The sequence below is a fragment of the Pelmatolapia mariae genome, linkage group LG7 (genome assembly GCF_036321145.2).
Source record: "Pelmatolapia mariae isolate MD_Pm_ZW linkage group LG7, Pm_UMD_F_2, whole genome shotgun sequence".
NCBI lineage: Eukaryota > Metazoa > Chordata > Actinopteri > Cichliformes > Cichlidae > Pelmatolapia > Pelmatolapia mariae.
In genome coordinates, this window is record NC_086233.1 from 31,142,599 (window position 1) to 31,160,681 (window position 18,083).

At 38.1% G+C, this 18,083-nt stretch overlaps 1 protein-coding gene across 1 annotated transcript in view; it reads left to right on the forward strand.

Moving 5' to 3' along the window:
* Positions 1 to 18,083, forward strand: part of cntfr (ciliary neurotrophic factor receptor) — a 201,328-nt gene that overhangs the window by 27,651 nt on the left and 155,594 nt on the right. Inside the window, exon 2 of the mRNA XM_063480832.1 lies at positions 4,986 to 5,026. The gene's annotated coding sequence lies outside the window, so the exon portion shown is untranslated. The remainder of the gene's footprint in view (positions 1 to 4,985; positions 5,027 to 18,083) is intronic.

The following is an 18,083-nucleotide window of genomic DNA, read 5'->3' on the forward strand; positions in this document are numbered from 1 at the left end:
TTGAGCTAGGTGACTAATTAGTCAGGTTGTGACACTAAATGAGAAACAAAACAAAAAAAAGCTGTATAGGAGCTGGTTTGCTTGTCACCCCTCCTTCTGTGTCCATCTTTTTCTATGTTCGTGCAGTCTATGGCTGAGAGCCCTCCTCGCCCTCTCCACCCTGTTTTGTAGTGGGATAATAAACAATGGCCTTTTTCTGCTCTCCCTCAGTCCTCTTCATTTTCATCAGAGTACAGCATGACAATAAGACCCCTACCCATTATTTAGAATAGGCAGACAGAACATGATCCAAGATGAAGCATCTGCTGCAGTGATGTCAGATGACAGTTATGAAGCAGATTATAAGGCTTATAGCCTGAACTCACTGCCTCCAGTTCCCTCTCTTAACATCTTAACTATGCAATCCTTGTGTCTTTCACTGCGGGCTTCTTATGATTTTTTTAACTTTATTTTTTTTGTCTATTTTGTTTGGGGTTTTTTTTTTGTTAGTTTCCTTTAAGGTGCATTCAAGATGATCTGAAATGTCGCCTCACTGCTCTGTCGTAACTACACAATGAAAATTGTCACAAATACACCTGTGAAAAATAAGATGAGACCTCCTTTTTTCTAAACCCCAGACAAGACCCAATTTGTTGCATTCCTCTTAAAATCCAGGGGATGTGGTGAAATAACCAATATGATTTTTGTTTGTTTAAATTTGGATCTAAAAGCAATTCTGTGTTTGTTTTGTTTTGTTTTTCTTGGTGAGACTTTACACATGCTGCTTCAGCTAATCTGTCTTCTGTGTGACCTTTACACATAAGAACTTGCAATATGACATAGCATTGTCTTTTATTTTTGAGAACAGAACAAAAGTTACAAAGTCATGAATCTAATTCTGCTTTCATTACATTTTTGTGGTGCTGGATGAATATAAATAATTTCATTTGATATAATTTTGATTTTTTAAACACTCAAATGTAATCTGCAAATAAAATAGCAGGTCAACCTGTTGTCAGTAGGTTTACCTCCTACTATGTCCATAGCTTCTGTTGCTATATGCTCTTTTAGCCTTTATCTTCTTAATCTGAGTCCTCTGCTTGGTATTAATAGCTCTGGTTTTAACAGAAAGAGCAGGGAAACAGAGCAGACTGAGAGAACTGAGGGATTGTTGGCTGAATTCACATTGGATTTTGTGCAATGTGCACCTCAGCGAATCTCCTTTCAGCCCACTGATTTATAATAGCATTCAACCAATGACAGCTAAATCTTTAAATTCTCTATGTTTAGTTTAGGTTTTCTTCTTCTTCTGTCCTCATTTGATGGCAGTAAGCTATTAATGTTAATATTTCAGATATATTTCAGTGTGGAATCAACTCCTCCTTTTATTCACCAGCTCTGTGATGGCATGTCTTGTATGTTATGTGTACTTGTCAAATAATGAAAGGAACATTTGGATCACACATGCAATCTTGATGAATGAAATACTACTGACATAAAATGTGTAATACTTTGAGAACAAATAATAGTGACTGGGAATTAAAATCACCAATATGTGATTTTATATGTGAAGATGATAGTTTAGTAGTCACGGTTTTCACAGTTTTGTTTTTTTGTTTTTTTATTTGTTTGAGCAGAACCTAATTCCTCCTAAACTTTGACCTTATTCATGAAAACTTTTTCACAAGTCATACTAAAGAAATCAGGTGATTTGATAAACACAAGCCCAGCATCTGGATAATAAATAGTCTGTACACAAGGCAAACAGTCATACTGCCAATTCACTCCTACTGAGAAAACTTCATGTTATAATTAAAACCAGATTTTAAGCCATGATTTTGAGGTTTTACCATGATTTTGCTGCCCACTAAAGTGAAAATCCACCCACACCTTGATGCTTTAGAGTCAGGATTATTAAAAAGTATTAGTAAAAAGGAATTCAGATATCTCTGGCTGCTGAACCGGGGTGGTCTGCTGTTATGGGGGTGTTGAAAATACACATGCTGAGTTTGTAATTATCTCTTGAGAGTCTTTTCTCAGTTTGCGTTCTCATCTATCTATTTTAATCCTTCTGCTACTGTTGTCTATTCAGCTCCTCCTTGTTTTCTCCCTCAGTCATCCATTCTTTAATAATCACACTTTGACTATCCACATAAATATTTTTAGTCTCTCCTGCTAATACTGTCAAGCTCTTTATTTGTAACTGCACCTGGTGAATTGATTACTGCTGATTTACTTATATTTATCTATTTACTTTTTGTTGAAGGCTGCACTTTTTGTTTTTAGTGTTATTAATGATGGTTTGTTCTTAGTGATTCTGAAATTGTTTAAAGCAAAACCGCTGAATTGGAAAAGTTCAGCTGGTGTCAAAGTCTGGAAGAAGGACACAATTAGAGAAAAAGGTTTATGTGGTTTGTGTAAAGAAACAAAACTCCAGGAGAGACTGAAATAGGGAGAGAAGCAGGGGAGCAAACAAGAAGAGGTAGAGTGAGTGATGGGTACAAAGTGTGTACTTGTCTTAAAGGGGATGTTTCACATGATAGCATGTTCTGCAGCATTGCCATCAGCAACCCACTACCCCATCCTCCTTGTCCCCATGACAAACCCACCCACCCACACACACACACACACACACACACACACACACACACACACACACACACACACACACACACACACACACACACACACACACACCTGTTATCTCTGCCTTCCCACCACCCAAGCAGGCAGGCAGACAACATTTCTGAAAATAAATAAATAACCTTCAAGAACAACAAGTTATACCGAATTCAGTTCAGTTCATCTATACCAGAAAGTATTAGGAGACCGGATATCTGACAACATTTTTTAATGAACTGAAAACTAAAGGATGAAGGTAGGAAGAATAATAGTTCTGATAGGATTTATTTATCCTGCACAATTCAAGCTTTTTCATATTGTAAAGTGGACAGATGAATCCTGGCCAACAATGTTTACTGAGCAGTTGATTAAAACAGGATTTACATAGTAAGGCCATAACTTTTATTTCCGTTTCATCATTATTAAGCAAAGAGATTTTCATTTGTTTTCGTTTTAATGATATTGCAGTTCTTAATGACCAGGCATGAGCTTTGTGCTGTGTAGTGCACTGATCATCACTTTTAGTAGTATATATTAGATGTGTTAGCTTACTTAAAAAAATCTAATAATAAATCCTCGGATGAGGTTTTTTGTTTTTTTTGAAACACTAAACTCTGCTGTATAGTAGAAATCTGCTATAAAACTTTGCAGTAATATACAAATATACATCACTTAAATAAATTTGTTATTCAAATGTTGCTGCTCAACATTTGTTATACTACCTAGTTTAACCACTTTACTGTCTTGGCTAAATTGTGTAGTAAGCAGTATTGCGGTAAACTTTGCAAAGATGAACGTTGCTGAACTGATGCAGTGGTATCTACGGTCGGCGCTACTTTAGGTCCTGGGTAGCAGACATTATAATCAAGAGATATGGTACTGAAAGAATCCTCAAGAAATTTATGGGGGAATTTTGCAATAGTAAAGACTGTGGTACAATATATATCTTTCAAGGCTGAAAGATTTAAAACCATATTTGTGCAACGTCAGCAAACTTTTAAGTGATTTTTATTAGATTTGACTGAATATGTTCTGTAGTTTTTATGTCCCCTTGACCATTAAAATGAAAGTTAATTGAAAGAGTGCTTCAAAATAACTGCCCAAATAAGTGTCCAGAAGAGTAACAAGACTTGCTTCTTGAAGGAGTCATAAATTTGAATTCAAGCTGATAATGTTCTTTAGTAACAGTTGGCTAAATCCACCTTTACACTGATTGGAAAGCAGCCATGATATCACTCATCTAGCATCTGCTGTATTCCAGAATGTAGTTAGCTAAATCCACGAAGAGCAGTAAAATACAGCAGCAACATAGGTCAGCTGGATTTGCTAGACCTCACAACAGACATTATTATCTAAAATTATTTTATTTCTGATTCAATTCACCTGCTTCCCACTACACGAGAACTTAGAGTTCTTTCACCTGCTATATCCCACTTTAACCCTTGGCTATATTATTCAAGTCACACAATAATTGTAATTTATTAACAGTAGCTCCGATTATCTTTTATTTTTTCCGATGCTCAACATTTCGCTTTTTCAAAACCACAAAATAGAAATTTTAGGGCTGAACCTCTTCACTCGTATCCATTATCTATGATTCGGCAGACTGTAATGGAGTTTGTTGTAGCTTTTATACTGGACACTAGACCACTTCATCAGAAGCATGACGTGGCTGCGGTAACAGCCGTTTTACAGCGCAGCAGATTTGGCTGATGTGCATGGCAAGTTAAATTACCATGAAGTGGAGCTAGAGTGCTTTTGTGTGTGTATCTGTGAGTGTGTCTAGCAGAATGTGAGAAGCGTGTAATAGGCTCACCTGTCTCTGCCTGCAGACTGATGGGCAGGTGGAGAAAATGAAAGCCAGATGGGAGGAAGAAGCGGTGGAGAAGGGTGGGTAGGGGTAGATAAGACTGCAACGACAGGATATGGTGTGGATACATTCATATTTTATATTTTTACAAAATGGTAATGTGTCGCCTGCTTCAAACTGGAAGTGCAGTTTTAGAGTCTCTTTGGTGGGGTTTGCTAGTATTTTTAGCCTGATGTTCTACTTTTCAACAGTAATCTTTCAAATCTTTCTTTTAGATACAGCTCACTTCTGATTGACATTGACTGTTTTTATGTATGCTTTTTTGGGGGGGGACTAGACTGCAAAGATAGGGATGACCTGATGATATTCTCAACCTCACCACAGATAATCACTCTTTAGAGGTTGTGACCACTTTGTCATGTTCAAAAGGCTTAGGGAAAGGCAGGCCTAAATCCCCCCATTTTTAAATGACTGCTCAATCTCTTTAAAGATCAGATTCTCATATCCTGATGTCAAATCCTTAACAGTGCATTTTTAGTGTATGCAGTGACTAACTCCATGTTGTTTTTGACAGGGTGAAGAGGAGGAACGTGCTGACATTTTGCCCTGTCAGAAGTAAGTTTAATTCTTGTGTGTGTGTGTGTGCATGCTTTCTGTAGATCAAAACTCAAATCTGACTTGTTTTCTTGCCTTTATTTACAGTTTAGCTTTATGATGCATTGTGCTGATCATGTTTTACAAAGTGCGTTTAATTTTCACCACAAACAGGCAAAAAAGTTTGTTCCCCTCTTTGTTTTCCTGCCTAACCATGTCAGTAGTGAGATTGCATCATCTTGTAAATGTGTCGTGATGACACATGAAACTTACATCACACCACTTTGACAATGATGGTTTTGACAGTGAGCATTCAAGATGAAATCAGTCAATGTGAGTCCCATGTGGTAAAAATAATGTAAGTGTGAATATAGGAATACACCTTCAGGTACTTGATGAGATGATGAATATGAAAATTTTTGGCTCTCAAGAAAAACAATATTTGAAAAAAAAAGTAATAAGCGATCCCAGAAGCTCTACTCTTTGAAAAGCTCTGGTCTGCCAGTATGGTGGTCTCTCCTTCTCTGTCAGTAGCACGTCTTCAGCTGTATCTGGTTGCCGTGGTGACATGTGTGTGTCAGCGGTAGGATGTGTGATGTGCTTGTGTGTGCGTGCGCATGGAGCGGCGGGTGTTGAAAGGACTCTGTAGAGGCATATAGAGTTCCCCTGTCCAGAAATTCCAGCAACACATACATGTCAGTGATCAGATACAGAAACTGTAGGTATGCAGACACTACACACCTGCATGTATGTACACACATATATACAAGAAATACACAGACAGCACGGACACACACGTCGACAGATATCCAGATTCCATTCAGGCCAATGCCATGCATTCATACTGACAGCTAAGGACTATAAGGTTACACAGGGAAATCCGTGCCTGGAGCTATGCTTTGAACACTAATAGTATTTGTGCACACTTTTCTTCAGTCACAGAGACTTGGAACTAAAAATGTAATGTCATTGAATTAAAGTAAAGAAATGTGCGCATTCTTATTTTGTCAGATTTCTCTTTACACATAAGTGACAGATGATATTATATTGAAAATTAGCAAATGTAAATTGCTGCTCATTCAGTAGCTGCAGTGAAAATGTTGTTGAAGGCCCTTATTTAAGGACGATTTGACTATAGCTGATGAGAGAGCAGAAAGGATTGGAGATTTGCTTTCCCAAGCCACAGCTCTTTTGTGTAGGTCTTGGGATTTGAACCAAGGACACAAGCCCACACAAGCTTTACTCTTGACAAACAGGTGTAAGGCAATCCAGTTACTCAGTGACTCTCTTTTCGGCATAACTGTAATTGAGTTCAAGTTCAAGAATTAATTCTCCCTACTGGGACATTTGGCTTGCAGCAAGCCATATCTCATGCAGGATAATCACAATAAACAAAGAGCAGTGAATATTCAGGAGACTGAGACACAGGAGACCGGAAGGTGCGTTACAGGTAAGGTTGATAGTGGGAATGGAGATACAATTGTAATTTTTTTTTTTGTAACTCGAAAACTTTTGATAAAGTCGGATGACTCCACTCTGAGCATGTAATCCATTTATACCATGTTATGAAGGTATTGTTATATAATATTTTACTTTGAGCATTTATTAGTTTTGGAGGCATGAAGGAAAGTGAATGAATTCATGTTACGATTTTTAGACAATTCTTCTCAGTTAGCTTGACTTAAAAAAAAATAGGGGGGGTGGGGGGTAATTTATTTTTTTATGTAAATATTTTGGACATGACAAGGATTTGCTTTGTTTGCTATGCTTTGTTACATCTTCACATCAGCTGTTTTCAATATTTTGTTGGAACAGTTAAAAAAAAACCTTTAAAATCCATTTATTTTCCCCGTTAAATGTCACATTTGTGGTTCCCTGTTTATTTTTCATTCAGTGAGTAACATGAAAGTTGTCTTTTTCAGATGAAAAGGGATGGCCTAGTGAAAATATATTTACATGATGGAGGTTATAGCCTTTTTGAAGTTGAAATGTCACATTCCCTCTTCCTGTCTTGATAATGCTTTCTGGTCTCTTACTTTTGTGTTCAGAAACAAATGTAACTTTTACATTTGCTTGTATTTTGTAGCTTTATACACAGTTTCATGTATATTTTTTTTTAACCTAGATGGTTTTTCAGTGTTGTAAAATCTTACCAGAGATGGTTTAAATACTGGCAAACACTGGCTCAGCATAAAGGAAAAAAAAGCAACACACACACAAAAAAAAAAAAAAAAAGTTTTTGGACATTTTCCCACTGAATCCATCTAATTTGGTTATATTGCTAAGGGGAAGTTGTCATTCTGAAGAAATATATCTACTCAAACAGCCCACCCTTCTTTTATATTATGACGGATATCAAATACTAACTGGAAGAAACACACAAGTCCACCGCATAGTTATTGATGCTGTATTCAAAAAAGGCCTTCATGATGTACTATACACATGAGACATTGTCCACAAAACCCCGTTCTTTCATCTTTCTCTCTCTGCAAATGATTCCATTGACATGTAGGTTGGCAAATTCCTCTACACTTACGCAAGTGCATCTACCTCCTTCTGTTTAGTGCATCAGTGTGTAGGGGTGATCTGTAACGTGGGAGTGTGTTTTCATCACTGCGGGTCGTCTGGTCGTCAGAATCCCATTTACTCAGATACATGCATGTATGCGCATGCACATAGACAATCAGTCTTGCCATGTGTTTTTTGTACATAGTTGAAAAGCACACTTTTTTTTAGATCATTTCAACATTGATTTGTCTACAATGTACCATGTACAGCTCCCAGATTTATTTTGCAAATGCATTTTAGCATAAAATTGACTTTGAAATTGACTTTTAGGTTTTGCAGTTGTGAGGAGGGTTTTTTGAAATTATTTTTATGTCGCCTTTTTTGTATCTTTGTGTGTATGTGCACATCTGTGTGTGCGTGTTACCTAAGAGCCTGCTCTGTCCTAATGGATTCAAAATGACCTGAGAGCGCTTTTTAGTTCTCTCATTATGTCAAGCATCAAGAAGTGTGTTTGTTCCTTTTTAGAATAGCTAATACGCTTTCATTTAGCCCACAGCAGTGCTTAATAACGTTCATTAGTTACCACTGGGTACAGGGAGATGTCACTGAGTTTTTTCAGTGTTTTAACCCAGTTTTCAGGAAAAAAAAAAGTTAAAGGACGGTATAGAGTACACTGCAAATCTCTGTAAACAAATTTAAAAAAATGTATCTTTAATAAGTGTAAAAAAAAGAATACATTTAAAATGAGAATTTAAATTACATTATATATTTGTTGGGTTTTTTTTTGTTTCATGGTGTCATTTTTATAGTGTAACTATAAATTACCCTTTACCCATTACCTAATGGCTTAACTACTTACTCTTTATTTTTAATTCTTGCAATATCACTGGCTCTGACCTATCACTGTTGACATGGGAATGATAAGGAATAAGAAATACCAATTTAACAATAAGGAATAATTTAAATAATATTATAGTGATTGTAACACATCTTTGTAAATTCCCTATAGGTGAGTGGACCAGTCTGACTGAAAAGTTTGCATAAACATTGGCCAGGGCACTTGTTACACTACGTATTTTAACAGTCAGTGCAAATTTTGCATCTTCCCAGTGCAGTTGACTGGCTGCTGATTAATGAGAAAAGTTATCAAAAGCCACTAAACAAAGTCTAGAAAATAGAGCACCAGAACGCAATGTGGGGATAAGAAAACAAAGTTTGGGTGAGCATCATCATGACATGAGACATGATTGTTATCAATATTGTTCTGGTAAATTTTCTAGTTTACTATATCCCTTCATTAAAATATTGTACCATGCAATTAAAATATTTTATCATGTATGCAGTATATATTATGTATGTATATTTGCGGTGTTCAACAGGATTAGTCAATGACATTAAGAATCCCATGTGGTGTGTAATATTAAGTCGCAAACCTTTAATTTTACTCAATAAAAAAATGTTCAATTCGCCAACATTATAAGTCAAAGATGTTATTGACCAAACATATGCAAGGGTTTGCTTAGAATACGGAATAATACTAATATAATTATTTATTATATATAAAAGTAGTGGTTTTTCAATGTAGTCATTCAATTTAATGTGATTTGAACAAAATTATGTTGCGGATACAAATTTTGGTGACCGTCAAATTATGCACGGGCATGTTGAATGTGACAGGTGAAACAAACATTTGCAGAGATAAATAATTAAAAAATGAAAAGAATTCAAAATAAAAAAAAAATTCTTATAGGTGATATTTTTTGTGCAAATTTTCATTGAGATTTACCACCTGTTGGGTACATAAGACAAATATTTATGCCGTAATCACAGTAAGATTATAACTGCAGTGATTAAATGTTGCACATTGACAAGGCAAAAATATTAAGGTCTGTGCCACTTGCCATGTTTTTGACCTAAAAATGCTGACAAGGGAGTGATAGGCCAAGGAATTGTATTAACCCAGCCGTGTCCTTACCATTGCTGACAAGAATTTTATTTCTTGCCGTGCTGCTGCGTTAGACAGCTCTGAAAGCGGAGTGGGCTAACACTAGTGAGAGCAGTATGTCTGCTCTGTAGGATGTGATTGCTGACAAGTGAGTTTTCTCTGGTCTTAAACGATGCTGAGCAGGGATGGGTAAGGCAAGGAATAGAAACAAGTTAGCTATATCATTTCTACATGTTGACAAGGCACAGCTCTGAAATGCGCTAGTCTGCCTGCCCTTGCATCGCTGGCACGACACTGGATGTTTGTTGACGAGCTGTTTGCTACTCCCCGCCCATGTCAGCATGGCTAAGGCCACATACACATCTGCCGCCTGAGAAACTTGAGCCCATCTTTCCAGCAGACATTGTTAGTGTCTTCTTGTGTATGCCCATTGACAGGGATTAGCAGCGATGTGTGAGCATAGCTCCTTGGGATGGTCTTGCTTGCTGTTGCAGGTCAATGCATGTGTGTTCTAATGTCCGTCAGTGTTAGTGTGTGATTGTGTGCATGAGTGTTTGCCAGACAGTGGGGGGTTAGGCCTGGATTGCAATAACAATGGAGAGGAATTTAAATGAGAAAAAAGGGGGATCAGGGAACGTTTGCAAGGAGGATGGAAAAAGCTTTGGCACTATTGTTATTCTGCCCCTTTGTCATTCTGCTTCTCCATCTCTATTACACATCTCTTGGTCTCTGTTCCTCACACTCCAGACTCCCAGATGTCTCATATAAGTCACTCTGTCAGCTCTTGATTTGATCCCAAACTTATTACTGTTTTTGCGATTTCACTAAACAAGTTTTGTGTTCTACCAATGCTTCCACTGTGTTGACAGAATGGGCTGATTAACTAATGATCTGCTCACTTTTGATACTACTCAGTGACATACAGTTTTTCTGTAGCACTGTTTGCCATCCATTGTGTTTCCTTTTCAGCAACACAAAAAGGTAATGGATTTCAGAGTTACACGATGCATGCCAGAGAAGTTGTTAGTCCCAGCAGCTGGTTAAATCCCCAACCCCAGGTGTTGGGGATTTACGTTTGCCCTCAGTTGATGTAGCACTTTCCCCCTGCCATAACATGGCTGCATAGGTCTACAGGGACACAGTAAAGTAAGAAAAGAGACAGCGATAACTTCCATGCAGACTAGACAGCAGTCTGATTCCTTTTCTGACATGCAGCTGTCACAAAAATAAAAGACAAGCAATAAAAACATGCATTGAAGAAGTAGGGCTTTTCACATGACAGCTAAAACGTCTTACTGGAAGACATCGAGAATCTGGAACTTGCTGTCTAAAAGTTGCTGAGGGCTGGCATCAGTATAGCCACACAAAAATTAAAGACTGGCAAGACTTGTTTCTTACTTTATTATGAACTGGCTTAATGTGACCTCTCCACTTCAACACTGTGATTTCATATTCTGCTTATATATGATCAACTTGGGTACAAAATCGAGTTTTTTCCAGGACAAGCGAGTGGGAGTGACATGGACAATCGTGTAACGTTTCAGGCCAACGCCAGATGGCTTTTGTACTGGAGTCCAGTTTAGTCAAGTTGCTAATACAATCTTGTACTACATATCCAAGCCTAATACACGTTCAGAATGTGTGCGACTCGGTGTGTCTGTCATATACACAGGCATACTTGCTTTCTATCCACATCTCTGTACACGCCCCCCCCACACACCCACCACCCCCACCCCTTTGCTCTGTTGCGGCTCTAATTGCGATCAATTAGGAAACTTCAGAAGGCTGAAATAGGAGCTGTGACAAGGGGCATCCGCTGAGCTGGCAGCGAGAGAGAGAGAGGCAGGGAGGGAAAGAGAAATGAGAAGAACGAGAATGAGTGGAGGAGGAGAGGGAAAACGGTGATATAGGAGTGGAAAGAGGCTGCAGAGGGGGGCAGGAGAGCGGAGTCCAAGTTGGTGTCGAGAGATGAGCTAATGGTAATGGCGTGATTGATGTGGCCACAGCAGCTGAAAGTCACATCGTTTTTCATGCCAGGTATTGATTCCTGACAACCTCTTGTTAGCTTTGGGGCGCAGCAGATTGGGCATGGCACAAACAGCACCATGGTAGGGGTTTTATTCCCATCTGAAATGTATGCTGTTATACTGCTGAAAGGTGCTTTGAACAAAAGCATCGTACTCTAAATTCGGAGCATGTCAGCTGTAAAAAAAGACAGAGCTGCAAACTGATTTTAGTAAGGAGTTGTACTGCTGAGCATAAAATTCTGTTTTATATTTTGATTTTAATTCATGAGATTTTACATAAATAAAGGATGTGCAGGTCACTTTAGCATTACAAGTCTGTTGCTTCATATAACAGAAATGTGAAATATCTACCATTATGTGTCTGGCTTTGAGAAAAGGTTTAGGCGTGTAAAGGAAATTCAAAATGTCAACACATTGGCAGTAAAACTTGCCAATGTACACTGAGCTGGAGGCATTTTGGTGACAGGCTTGTGTTCAGTCACTGCAAAAGCAATCTGAGAACCCATCAGCTATATGTAGATATCTATTTGTAGAAATTTCTGCCAAAGCGACTCATGGTTAACAGTGATATTGCATTTTTAGTCCGTATATTTACCTAAAAGAAATAAAAAGTGAAAAGGTTGCATAATTTTTCTGTGCATCTTGTAATTCGGTGCCTGCATCCATAACTTTCCCCCCTTTCATTAGGCAAATAAATTGATAATTTGCTTGTCACTACACTTGTATTTTTGACAGCATTCGGATATGGGAAAAATGAAGTGTCTCTTTGCAACTTAAGCTCTTCAGAACAGCAATTCTTTTCAAGACCGTCAGGACAAAGGCAGCTGATCAAACAGAAACTGAAGTCTCAACCTTGCCTTTTTCTGATTTTCACTTTGTTTGCATATGCAATACAGACTGGGCCCTAAACATCATCTCCAAGACATTTTGGCTTGAACAGTCTTACAGAAAAACAAGGAACTTCCAGTACGAGTCAAGTATCCCCCCCCAGGGCAAAGCTTATAAATAGCATTATTATCCGGAAATTTTCCTTCACAGAGACTACAGCGTACTGGTTGCCTTTAGCTTTCTGAGGCAACAGCTGAAGAATGTTTCGACCACAGCGATTCTACACGATTCATGTTATTTCACGCAGAGCTTGACTTGCAGATAAAAACAAGCTTGTTGTGAATAAACTAAATGGTAATTTTTGGACAGTTTATATCACAAATATCATACTTTGTTTGTAGCCTTGGGCATGTTAAGTGTTTCCGATCTTGATTATTTTTTTTTCTTTTTCTTGATACATATACTAGAAGCTGAGAGCCACTGGTGTCTTGTTTAGCTGGATTGCCTTGGGGCATGCAGAGCCTTTTATCTTGTCAACCTAATGTATGTGTGTGCATGTGTGTAGGGCAGGAAGAGAGAGAGAGAACAAGAGAGAGAGAGAGAGAGCAAGTGAGGAGATAGGCGGATCAATACTAAGCCGTCAGGAGGTCTGCTACTCCCAGAGAGAGAGGGAACAGGACACCCAGCTGAGAGTGGAGAGGGTGAAAGTAATAGACTGAGAGAGACAAAGAGTGAAGAGGAGGAAGGGGTGAAGTAAGAGTGGAGAAGGAAAAGATGGGGGCGAGATGGATGGACAGTGGAAAAGCAACAGGGAAAAGGACACGGGGATGGAAATAGGAAAGGAGAATAGATGTGGCCGGTGATAAATGAACAGATAGAAGGGACAGGAAGAACATGGGGAGAAGAATAATGTAGCTGAAAACCAGAAGAATGTGATGGAAAAGGGGTGAGGAAAAGGGCAAGTGCAGGGTTACAGTGTAAGTTACTGTTGACCCTGAAGTGCAAAACATTTCAGAAAACTAAACTAAACACTTTGACACAAACAGCAGCTGAGTATTTGTCATTGTGTTTTTGATTTGTTCTTGTTTTGGGGCTCTTTTATGTTAAACAGGTGTCCGTTTGTCCGTAAGTAACTAAGTAAAATTTAGTTACAAAAATGGCTCTTGTGTGGCTGTTTTTTTTTAAATCAATTAGGTTATTTGTGTATTTTTGAAACTCGATCTTTGGATAATATAAAAGTACCCCCCCCCCCCCCCTCCCCCCCGACACACACACACACACACACACACACACACACACACACACACACACACACACACACACACACACACACAAGATGTGATTTACAGAGATACAAGAAAAAAAAACAAATATTCATGTTGTGTTACAGATGTACAAGGAAAAAAAGTATGTACACAACAAGAATATATTACTTGCATCTCTGTAAATCACATCTGCTGGGATTTAAACCTTAAACTGTGACAGTGTGAGGGGTCATGCACGAGCTTCTCGTTATCGAAATTATAAAAAAAAAAGACTTGGTATTTTTAACATGCGTTTGATGCATAATTAAAGTGAAAATAAACATCAAATAATGAAGGAAGTGAAACTGTAATGCATAAGAGCTAAAAGGTTCGACTTGACACTCATAATGAATATTTAAACCCTGGTGACCGTAACTCTTTAAATGATTCATTGTTCTCCCACATATCTATTTTTAGATCCTTTGTCTTAAAAAAAAAAAATCCTGTTTCAACTCTTCATGTTCTTCTCTTTCTTCTTCTGACACATTTTTTCAGCTGCTGGTTTCCTACTTTTTTAAAAAATGTCAACCATGACAGATAGCAATGACTTATTAGCCTGCCAGCTGCGAAAAGAAAGAAAGACAGAAAGAAATGAAGAAAGAAAAAAGACAGGAAAAATCATCTGCAAATTATCTGTGAATATCATCAGCTGTAATTATCTATCCGCAGTGTATTTCAGCTAGTGATGATTAAAGTTCTTAATGGGCTCCGGGAATAGTATTATTTAATGTAGGGGAATAAAATTGGGAATAATACACCATTATTACAAAATGAATTCGGCATGAAGAATTTCAATTGACTTTTGTTATACTTAGGCCAATAATGACCCAGGTTCCTTAATGAAAGAAATGACTGTGAGGCATAACACAGTTTTTTTAAATGAAGTAAAGGAACGTAATGAAACATCTCCTCCTCGCTATTGCTTTATCTGGTTTGTAACAAGCATGAAAGGAAAATGAGCATTTTATGCTTTAATATAGAATTTCACTGTAGTCTGTATTGCTAATCAGGAGGTCAGGACAGTGGAGGAGATTACAATCAAAGATGAATTGTAAAATTGCCACATTATAGGTACAGGTAAGGATGGGTATTAAGTGATTGCGCATGGGTGGGCTTTGTTTAACTTATTGCATACTTGCAATGTAATATATGGGGAGACCCAAATAGTAAAAAAACCCAAAACGTTGTAAATCTGTGCATTTTCATGAGTTTTGACGCTAAACTGCAAGAAGATTAAATGATTCCTTCATAAGCTAGGTTATCTAATATTAGACATATTCAATGATGAAGACCAACAACCTCGTTTATAAGACAATATGCCTTTCTAACCTGCATCTCTCTTTCTATCTGAAGGTTAGGGCTCACAGGGGAGGAAAGGGATCAGGTTACGCTAATGCATCATGGCTGCTGGAGGACACACACGCACACGCCTCGTCACACTCTGTCTCACCTTATCTCTCTTTCTCTTTCTCTCACGCACACACCCTTGTGTGCTGATACCCTTGTACAGGTTTAAAGCATGGCCGTGGCCTTGTGTTATTGCAAGCTGCAAGCACTCTGCCGTCTGTCTCAGGGTAAATCACTTGTCTCTAAAAATAAACTGAAGTCATATACGATCAAAAGAGGCCTGGTGGAGGTTAAACAGTGGCAGATCAGTTTATTTCAACATAAGCTCGTGTTAATGAGCTTAAACTTACATTATGGAAAAACCTGAGATACAGCTTTATACTTGTGATTTCACTCTGTGTTCAAGTGCTCATTCCTAATCTGGACAAATTGTTTTTGTTGGAAAGGAATTTCATGTCACACATCAGAGAAAAACTGGTCACTGCCATCCTGTAACTTTTTCAGTTCAATTCAACTGTATTTATACAGCCCCAAATCACAGCAACAGTCGCCTCGATGTGCTTTATATTGTAAGGTGGACCCTACAATAACATATACAGAGAAAAATCCAACAATCATACGACCCCCTATGAGCAAGCACTTTGGCGACAGTGGGAAGGAAAACCCCCCTTTTAACAGGAAGAAACCTCCAGCAGAACCAGGCTCAGGGAGGGGCGGTCATCTGCCGCGACCAGTTGGGGTGAGAGAAGGAAGACAAGATAAAGGATAACTGTCAACTTATTTGGTGATGGTCATATGATTGTTGGGTTTTTCTCTGTATGTTTTATGGTAGGGTCTAACTTACAATATAAAGCGCCTTGAGGCGGCTGTTGTTGTGATTTGGTACTGTATAAATAAAATTGAATTGTACTGGATTGATGGGGCGATGTCAGTCAACAAGGCCCACATTAGCAAGTATCAGAATAAGAATCGCGTTTATTGGCCATGTATATGCGCAGACACATACAAGGAATTTGGTTCTGGTAGATGGTGACTCTCAAGCACAGCAATGTAAATCACAACAATATGTAAACAGCACAATCCACACACACATACACACACACACACACACACACACGTGTGTATATATACATGTACACATGCACATACACAAAGCTGTGCAAATCAACCATAAATAACCGATCTAAATCTTATATACATAAAATACAGGATGACAGAAATGAAATGAAGCATAGAATGAATGTATAAATGAAGTATAGATGTTCAGCTAATATATCAACTCTAAAGTACACGTTTTACACATCTTAAATTTATCAAAATGATTTTTACCTCTGTATTCCCCTATACATTATGATAATATTACTTAAATATTACTAAATTATTAGTTTCACAGTTATTTTTAGAGTTATTGACTTATAATTTTACACTCTAATATAACTCCCCAGAATTTATTTGAATGAAAAGACGAAACATGCTGACCCCATATGTTCTTTATCTGTAAGTGTTTACAGCCAACAAATTATTTATATTATATTTGTGACTTTAAATGTACAACTCTTGAAAAAAGCCAGCAGTTCATGTGGAGATCCAAAAAGTGCCTCTGGATTAGCAGAATGGGGTGGTGGTTTCTGTTTTTAAGAAGCAGGGCCAGAGGGTGTGCTCCAATTACATGGGGATAACACTGCTCAGCCTCCCTGAGAAGATCTATGCCAGGATACTTACAGGACAGTCCTGTTAGTCAAACCTTGGATTCAGAAGGAAAACATTGTGGTTTTTGTCAGGGTCTTGGAATGCTGGACCAGTGCTTTATCTTGTTGAGGATATTTGAGGATGCGTGGGAGTTTGCTCAACCAGTCTACATGTGTTTTGTGAACTTGGAGAAAACATTCTGTCATGGGAGATCCTGTGTGTGTGTGTGTGTGTGTGTGTGTGTGTGTGTTTGAGCAGGGGGACTTTGGGAAAAAAAGGGTATCTGGGCCGTTCAGACCCTGCAAAACTGCTGTGAGAGACTGATCTATATTGCAGGTAATAAGTCAGACCTGTCGATCTCATATGGGGGTTAGTGTGTCTAACTAGAATGCCTCTTGTGTGGTGAGATGTTCCTCAACAAGGAACCTAGAGGACACCCTGGGACAGACTGGAGAGATTGTATTTCTTAGCTGGTTTGGGAACCCCTTGGTGTCTCCCCATGTGAGCTGGAGGATTTGGCCATGGAAGGGAAGTCTTAAACTACTGCCCCCATGACCCAGCCCCAAAGAAGCAGCAGATGAAAGGTGATTCATTCTTGGGTTTTTGTTTTAGTGCTGCTGGTGGTTGATTTACCATAGTAATACTAAATTACCCTAAAGAGCTAAAGAACATATCACCACATTTGCAATACAAGATAATTTCAAACCAGGTTAATTTTGATATTTCAAATAAATGAAGTCAAATGTCATACTTTGAGGTCATACATTAGCCACCACATTGTGAGTAACAACTATTTGTGATACAGGGTGCTGCCTACATTATTTGGTATGTATTTTTAAGTAGTGTAGTTTACACCTCACTTCTAGTTTTTGTACTATTGTTTGTGGTTTTTTTTCACAATTGCATTGCCATTTACCATAATAATACAAAACATATCATTTGTTTATAATATTGTGAAATTAAAAGTTTAGCTTTACTTTCAATCAGCAGTTAATTTGGATCAGAGGGAAAGAGTCAGTGTGTGTTAAAGGCCACCCCAAATTCAGCTTGCTAATAATGCATTTCTCCTATCAGTAACGTATTCATCATCCTCCAATCCCCACTGTCGATCACTTTGCACAACGGTTGCAGTTACCCACTCGGTCATGCAAATCGCCATGAGTGTGCGTTTGAAACTGCGTGTGCACCAGACTTAATCTCCTAATGTGGAGCCATCATTCATCCATTTAGCTGTCCATTAGTTTGTTAGTCAATTACGCATCCTTGTTGAGTCAACAGCTTGGCATTTCCATCATGTTGGTTCGTCTAAGCAAACAAAACGAAGTACTCCCCTTGGAGTTATGGAGATGTTACAAGAAGACTTTTCAGTATTCTTATTTTCATTTTTAGTATTAACACAATAATCAGTTTCACTATGAATTGGTCCATCT